This window comes from Mus caroli, chromosome 6 (assembly GCF_900094665.2).
Source record: "Mus caroli chromosome 6, CAROLI_EIJ_v1.1, whole genome shotgun sequence".
Taxonomy (NCBI): Eukaryota; Metazoa; Chordata; class Mammalia; order Rodentia; family Muridae; genus Mus; species Mus caroli.
Window position 1 is genome coordinate 55,332,506 of NC_034575.1, and position 8,363 is coordinate 55,340,868.

The following is an 8,363-nucleotide window of genomic DNA, read 5'->3' on the forward strand; positions in this document are numbered from 1 at the left end:
TTTAATGAACTCTAAAAAAGTCAAGTGAGAAATCATCTAAGACAGTTGGAGATACTTCATCTCAAAAACTTGAAGCCCTTGCTCACATAGTCCATAAGTTGTCCTAAAGGAAGATGGCAACCCTGGTTTCTTTCTGGATGTGTACATGTTTTAGTAGGTAGAAGGGCAACACTTCCAATGGCCTTAGCTCATCTGCTCTTGGAAATTTGTTTTTGTGTTAATTTATAAGGACTAACTTTGGGACTATTGTTCTCTTAGAATAGACTAAACTACTGTTCAATTTAGCAGTTAGGTTTTGAAACACAAGTCTTCCACAATAACTATAATTCCTGTCAAATGAACACATTCAGTTACACCCTACAGGTGCTTCTTAAATCTTCAATACTTGGAAAAAGCAAACTTGCCTTTGTAAAGAACATTAAAGTTTGGCAGGAAAGATGGCTAATGGTTAAAACCAATATCTGCTCTTTCTTTTTTTCTTTTCTTTTCTTTTTTTATTAGATATTTTCTTCATTTACATTTCAAATACTATCCCAAAAGTCCCCTATTCCCTCCCCCTGCCCTACTCCCCTACCCACTCACTACCACTTCTTGGCCCTGCCATTCCCCTGTACTGGGGCTTATAAAGTATGCTAGGCCAAGGGGCCTCTCTTTCCACTGATGGCTGACTAGGCCATCTTCTGCTACATATGCAGCTAGAGACAAGAGCTCTGGGGGTACTGATTAGTTCATATTGTAGTTCCACTATAGGGTTTCAGACCCCTTCAGCTCTTGGGTACTTTCTCTAGCTCCTACATTGGGGCCCTGTGTTCCATCCTATAGATGACCGTGAGCATCTACTTCTTTATTTGCCAAGCACTGGCAAAGCCTCACAGGAGACAGCTATATCAGGGTCCTTTCAGCAAAATCTTGCTGGAGTATGCAATAGTGTTTGAATTTGGTGGCTGATTATGGGATGGATCCCCAGGTGGGGCAGTCTCTGGATGGTTCTATCCTTTCCTCTTAGCTCCAAATTTTGTCTCTGCAACTCGTTCCATGGATATTTTATTCCCTATTCTAGGGAGGAATGAAGTATCCACACGTTGGTCTTCTTTCTTGATTTTCTTGTGTTTTGGAAGTTGTATCTTGGGTATTCTAGGTTTCTGCGCTAATATCCACTTACCAGTGAGTGTATATCAAGTGACTTCTTTTGTGATTGGGTTACCTAACTCAGGATGAAATCCTCCAGATACTTCCATTTGCCCAAGAATTTCGTAAATTCATTGTTTTTAATAGCTGAGTAGTACTCCATTGTGTAAATGTACCACATTTTCTGTCTCCATTCCTCTGTTGAGGGACATCTGGGTTCTTTCCAGCTTCTGGCTATTATAGATAGGGTTGCTATGAACATAGTGGAGCATGTGTCCTTATTACCAGTTGGAACATCTGGGTATATGCCCAGGATAGGTATTACTGGATCTACCAGTAGTACTATGTCCATTTTTCTGAGGAACCGCCAGACTGATTTCCAGAGTGGTTGTACAAGCTTGCAATCCCACCAGCAATGGAGGAGTGTTCCTCTTTCTTCACATCCTGGCCAGCATCTGCTGTCACCTGAATTTTTGATCCGAGCCATCCTGACTGGTGTGAGATGAAATCTCAGAGTTGTTTTGATTTGCATTTCCCTGGTGATTGAGGATGTTGAACATTTTTTTCAAGGGCTTCTCAGCCCTTCAGTGTTCCTCAGTTAAGAATTCTTTGTTGACCTCTGTACCCCATTTTTAATGGGGGTATTTGAATTTCTGGAGTTCAGCTTCTTGAGCTCTTTGTGTATATTGGATATTAGTCCCCTATCTGATTTAGGATTGGTAAAAATCCTTTCCCAATCTGTTGGTGGCCTTTTTGTCTTATTGACAGTGTCTTTTGCCCTACAGAAGCTTTGCAATTCCCATTTGTCTATTCTTGATCTTATCGCACAGGCCATTGCTGTTCTGCTTAGGTATTATTCCCCTGTGCCCGTATCTTCGAGGCTTTTCCCCACTTTCTCTTCTAAATTTCAGTGTCTCTGATGTTATGTGGAGTTCCTTGAATTACTTAGACTTGATCAAGGAGATAAGAATGAAAAAAATTCCCATTCTTCTACATGATAACCCCCAGTTGTGCCAGCACCATTTGTTGAAAATGCTGTCTTTTTTCAACTGGATGGTTTTAGCTCCCTTGTCAAAGATCAAATGACCATAGGTGTGTTGGTTCATTTCTGAGTCTTCGATTCTATTTCATTGATCTACCTGTCACTGTACCAGTACCATGCAGTTCTTTCTGAGGCCCTGAGTTCAATTCCTGAGCAATCACATGGTAGCTCACAACAATCTCTACTACAATCTGATACCCTTTTCTTGCATGATGTCATAGTTCAGATAGAGTGCTCATAAACATAAAATAAATATATTTTAATAGAGAACAATAATTTTATAGGAAGAACATGTATCTTAAGGACACATAAATCTACAAAGGTGATAGGATTGTAGGTTTGAAAGCACCTAACTCTATTCATCCATTGAAGAATCTCAGGTACAAAGTTCATGTGTCCATTCAGTTCATTTTAAAAAGCTGTGTAGTTCTGCCTTTGAGTGGCATGCAAAGAGCCATGGGTCTGATCTCTAGCAAAACAAACCAAATAAAATGTTATTTAGATTACATTTGCTAAAACTGAACTCAAAATGTTCAAAGCTAATTCAGTCAAAGAAAAAAGAACACTAAGTTAACATGCTATTTGTATAGCACATGCACCTTCCCCTGTAAAGAATGTACGTTTTACCTTTCTAACAGAAACATACAGAGGCAGGATTCTCATGGGATATGTAACAAGCATATCATTGCCTCTCAGAAATAAAGTTTCTAGAACCAAATGAATCCTTGTCAACATATGTGAGTGCATAATTTTCAGCTGTAAGAGCAATTAGTTTTCTCAATAATTTGTACATGAATAAATTCTTAAACTCTGAAACCCATAAGATTTTATAAAGGTATAGAATTCAAGTCCCATGGTGTATGTTGGGAGAAGCTGTGTCAGAGATGCTTCACATGCATAAGAGACAAATAAGATGAGAAAATATGATTGTTTATCTCAGCAATTCTGCATTAAGTAAACCCAGGTGAAAAGGCTTAAGAAGCTTTGCTATGTATCATGAGAAAAACAAGATCGATACATAGAGCCAACACAGAGATAACTATTATTTATTTAGTTTTATAGTATTGATCCTAGACCTTGCATATTCTGTGCATGCATAGTCTGTACTAGCAGAGGTTTAATGTGTCTAACGTGTTTACTCCCAAAGCTGTTTTATTCTTAGTATTGAGGGAAGGTCTTTGGTTCACCTGCATTAGTTCATCATTCATTTGATTTCTTATACACATTCTTGTTTTGAATTGCTAATTGATCATATAGAAACGTAAAAAAATAATTTTCTACCTTGAGTTATGGTTCATACATTTAAAGAAAACCAAAAATCAATTATTATATTATTCTGTGCTTTAAGCGCTCTCTCTCTCTCTCTCTCTCTCTCTCTCTCCCTCTCTCTCTTCGATTTTGAGACAGGGTTTCTCTGTGTAGCCCTGGCTGTCCTGGAACCCACACTGTAGACCGGGCTGGCCTTGAGCTCAGAAATCCGCCTGCCTCTGTGTCCCAAGTGCTGGAATTAAAGGCATGTGCCACCACTGCCCTATGGTTTTATTCTTTAAGAGTTTTCTACTTTACACTATGCTGTAATTCAAATTAAGGTATGTATGAAATGAAAAGACAATTAGAGCCTAAATTTTATTTACCAAAATAAAAATAAATTTTGAAGGACTCTAAAAAAATTCAATAAATTAAAATAAAAACCAAATTGATACATGAGATTGTTCTGTGAAAGCCCCTAGACCCATAGGCAGGTAATAGACATAAAGGCAATATGGAGTTTATTAAAATATAGAGCTCAATTTCAATCAAGAGATCTCAGAATGCATTAAATTCTGCATACTTGTACAGATGTTAAGAAAAGCATGTCAGCCTTAAAGAATCACAGAGCAAATACATTCACAATGGTAACATATATCTGGCCTATTAACAGATATCAAGTCAGAGACTTTATAACGTTAAAATAAGGTATGTAGTATCTTCCATTAAATCTGCTGACAACATTCTGAATAAGAGTGTGGTATGGTACTGAGTGATCTCATGTAAGTGTCTCCACTTTCTTCATGTTTAATAGAGCCCTTCAAAGTCAGAAAAATACCACTACAATTAGACATGAGAAAGGGTAAATGGTCATATTTCCCTCTATTATTACAATCAAACACACACAAAAGCATAAATGTAGACTCAGATGTTCTTGTTTGATAAACCATTTGATTCTATATTTAAGCAAATATGACATATATCACCTAAATGGTAAAATGAAAAAAAAAGCTATAACTTCAACTACCTATACAATATTCTCAAAGTCATTTAATAAATGAGCAGAAAATAATTTATATGGCTCTCACTGACTCATATCTTTTAATTTACAAATTGCCAAAATCAGTGTTACACTGCTGACTTTTATAAATAGGTAACTTGAGGAAAAAATATTTTTCTGTCCAAACTCGGTTAATTTTAAGTATAAATGTGGGTTTGGTATTGCAATTGTAAAACTGTAGCAACTGTAAAACTGGGGCAGTGAGGTGTCTCCATAGGAAAGTTTACTTGGCTCTGAGCTCGACAGCCTGACTTTGATCACCAGGACCCATATCATGGAAGAAGAGAACTGATTTGAGAAGGATATCCTCTGACTCTGCACATGCACCTTGCCATATGTATATAATACTTCTTTACCACTAAAACAAACAGCAAAATAAACTGGGAACTACAAACACCTTTATAAATTCAGTCATAGATAATTTTAGGATAAACATGATGTTGGTTGGATGCAATTTTTATGTGAATTCCTCTGTGTATATATTCCTACCACAACCCCTGCCACTTCCTTTCTTTGTTGCATATTTTTGAAACAAAGTCTTATGTAGCCTAAGCTATCCTTGAACTTTTTTAGTTTACATTGAAGAAAAGAAATGATATTCAATTTTTAAAATTCTTATTCAAAAGTAATACAATATTCAATTAAGAAAATAAACATTCTTCCACATCTATGTATTTCTGGAACATGTTTATATTTATATTTATAATTATATTTGCAATGTTTTATAAAAGTTAATTGGATTTATCCTTACAAGGATCCAGGCTCTAATGCAAGTTAGTATTAAGTTAAATAGTGAAGCTAGTATACTCTTGTAAAAATTGAATCTCCAGGCTGAAGCCTATTTGAGCTGCCTTACAACCTTACAACTTCATGGACCAGCATAAGCACTTTAAATAGCACATAGCTTTAGGAAGATTGAGAATTTTTGTTCCTGTGGCAAAGGAATAAATGAATAGACTTTAGATTCTAGACAAAACTGTAACCCTGTAGGTGTTATGCCCTCCAGTTATAAGCATACAACCCTAGATAGATTGTTTTTTACAGCTAATGTTCAAAATTTACACAGCAATACTATTACTCAAAATTCACAGTGATATACTAGGCATCAAAACAAAGACCAGATCAGTGCATAGTAGTTGGTTTATATGTAATAGTACTTATACATTCTATATGTCTAAACTATGGTGGGGGTGGAGCTTACAGCATTAACATGCCAATCACTGAAGATTGTAGTGCTTACCTAGTATTAAAGATAACAATACATCATCTAAGAAGAGAAGGTACAAAGGAGTCTATAGAGGAAATTCCAGGGACTGAGTACAAACATCCAGGTAAAATATTAGCCAGCCTGGAGAGGTGGCTCTCTGGTTATGAGGACCAGCTGCTTTTTCAGAGGACCCAGGATCAGTTCCCAGCACTCAGAACGGGAACTTGTAGCGTCCTCCTCCAGTAGAAAGACAGGGCATCAAGTGAGGGATGGGGTTGACATAACAAAAACTCTGACCCATAATTGCTCCGGTCTGAAAGAACTACAGGGACAAAAATGGAGACGAACCTGAGAAAAAGGAGGTCCAGCAACAGGCTTAAAGTGGGGTCCAGCTCACGGGGAGGTCCCAAGACCTGACACTCACAAAAGGGGGCCTATTATGACTGCCCTCTGAAAACCCCAACAATCAGTTGAAAGAGTCAGAAGCAGACATTTGTACCGAACCAATGGACAGAAGCTGGTGAGCTCTGTGGTTGAATTAGAGGAAAGTTGGAAGAAGCTAAGAAGGGCAACCCTGTAGGAGAACCAGCAGTCACAATTAACCTGGATCCCCGAGATCTCTCAGACACTGGATCATGAACCAAGCGGCACACATCAGCTTAAATGAGAACCCCAACACATATACAGCAGAGGACTGCCAGGTCTGGGATCAATCAGAGAAGATCTACCTAATTCTCAAAAGACTGGAGGTCCCAAGAAGTGGGGAGGTCTGTTAGGGTGGGGTGGTGGGACAGGGACATCCTAGTGGTGACTAGGGGAGGAGGTATGGGATGTGGACCTGAAGGGGGATAAAACCTGGAGTATAACAACAACAAAAAAGATTAAATATATTTTTTATAAAAATAGAGAGAACCTAGACTTCTAAAATACTGAAAGTTTTTAAATTTTACATCATGTTTTACATTGGGATATTATATTACCACCAGACCCATAAGCAAAGAAAGGAAGGGTTACAGATTTTTCACAGTACTGTGTTTGTGTGTCACGTTGACAAGGGTAAACATTATGGCCAATCTTAGTTGTTTGCCTAAAATGACTAAGAGAGAAGCCCAACTGAGGAACTGCCTCCATGAGACTGGATAATGACGATGAGCTATATCAGAAAGGTGACTGAGTAAACCAGGGGAAATAAGTCTGTAAGTTTTCCTTCATGGTTCTTGCATCTGCTCCTCTTGAATCCCTACTCTGACTTCCTCAATAATGGACTGGGGCTAGGATGTATAGCTAAATAAATCCTTCTCTTCTCAAGTTGGTTTTGGTCCAAATTTTATTACAGTATCAAACAGCAAACTGATAGAAACAATTCTGAAAATTTGCAATATGCAAAAGTGACCATGGCTGTAGAGATATGCCAATTTCCCTAATCCAATCACTTATCATATGTGTTAAGATACACACACACAGAACTACTGGTAGTTAAGGAACATAAATCTATAAATATTAACCTTTAAATAATAAAGCTTTTGTCCCCTTTCATAAAATCATTGCATTATTAATAAAAATATGATTTTCAAATAAAATGTTAGCCAAGCTTAAAAATAATTCAAAATTTCTCTGCATTTGAAATTAGTTTCTAAATTCCCATGTAATAATTGTATCACTTATGTGTACTTGGGAAAATAGTGGATTGAGGGGTCTTCATTAGTCTACTTTATCTACTATTAGAAAGTATGACAAACAGGGTGATTTAAACACCAGGTATTTTCTCATGTTTCTGGAAGCTAGATGTCACAAAAATGGTATTAGCAGAGTCTGCTTTTAGTGAAATCTCTCCACTTGACTTGTAGATGGGCATCCTATTAATGTGTCCTTGTGCATGTCCTTTGGAATCTGTCCTTTTCTATAGAGACACCTGTCTCTTGAATTATGCTTCTTCTGATGACTTCCTCTAAAGTTAAGAAGCTCCTCAAAAGCTGTTTCTCAAAATACAATCACAGAAGATTAGAGTTGTGAATCTCATCATTATACAACTCAACCAGTCACAGAAGAGAGAAGTAAAGAGAGGTGAGGAGACATTTTAGTTGCTCCAAAATTAAGGAAACATTGGACTCAAAAATATATAATTACTCTATTTTGCAATCGTGTACCCACTTCTTGTTCCCCAAAGAATACTATTTAAATGGTTTCCCAGTGCTGTTCTGTTTAATTTGTAAAGAACAGACTTTAAGCAAATTTTATTTCCAATTTAGCCTGATGGAAAAGATAAGGGGATTTTTTCCCATTGGCTTTTTGCAAGAAATGAAATTTAACCCATAATATGTGACCCTACCTCCTTTACTCTCATTTTAAAATAATTTCCATCAGTGTTTATGATCATTGCACTATTTCAAGAGCCTTTTTTACCACATTCTGTAATCTAAATGCTGTCATGGTCATATTAAACTGTTTGATTTAATGAAAAGGTTGGACACTCATCTTGCTGGGATCTGGCTTGACAGGTGGGAGCAGCAAGCAGATTTCACATCAATTAAGTGAATGTTTTTCTGGCCCTACTTTCAATTTTCAGTGATGGACACTTAGCCTGGATTGCAAATGTCTGCTCATCAAGTGTTGCGGCCCGCCCGCGGTCCACAACACGAACGGTTCAACTGAGAATGGCAGTTCCCTGCAAAGAGAGG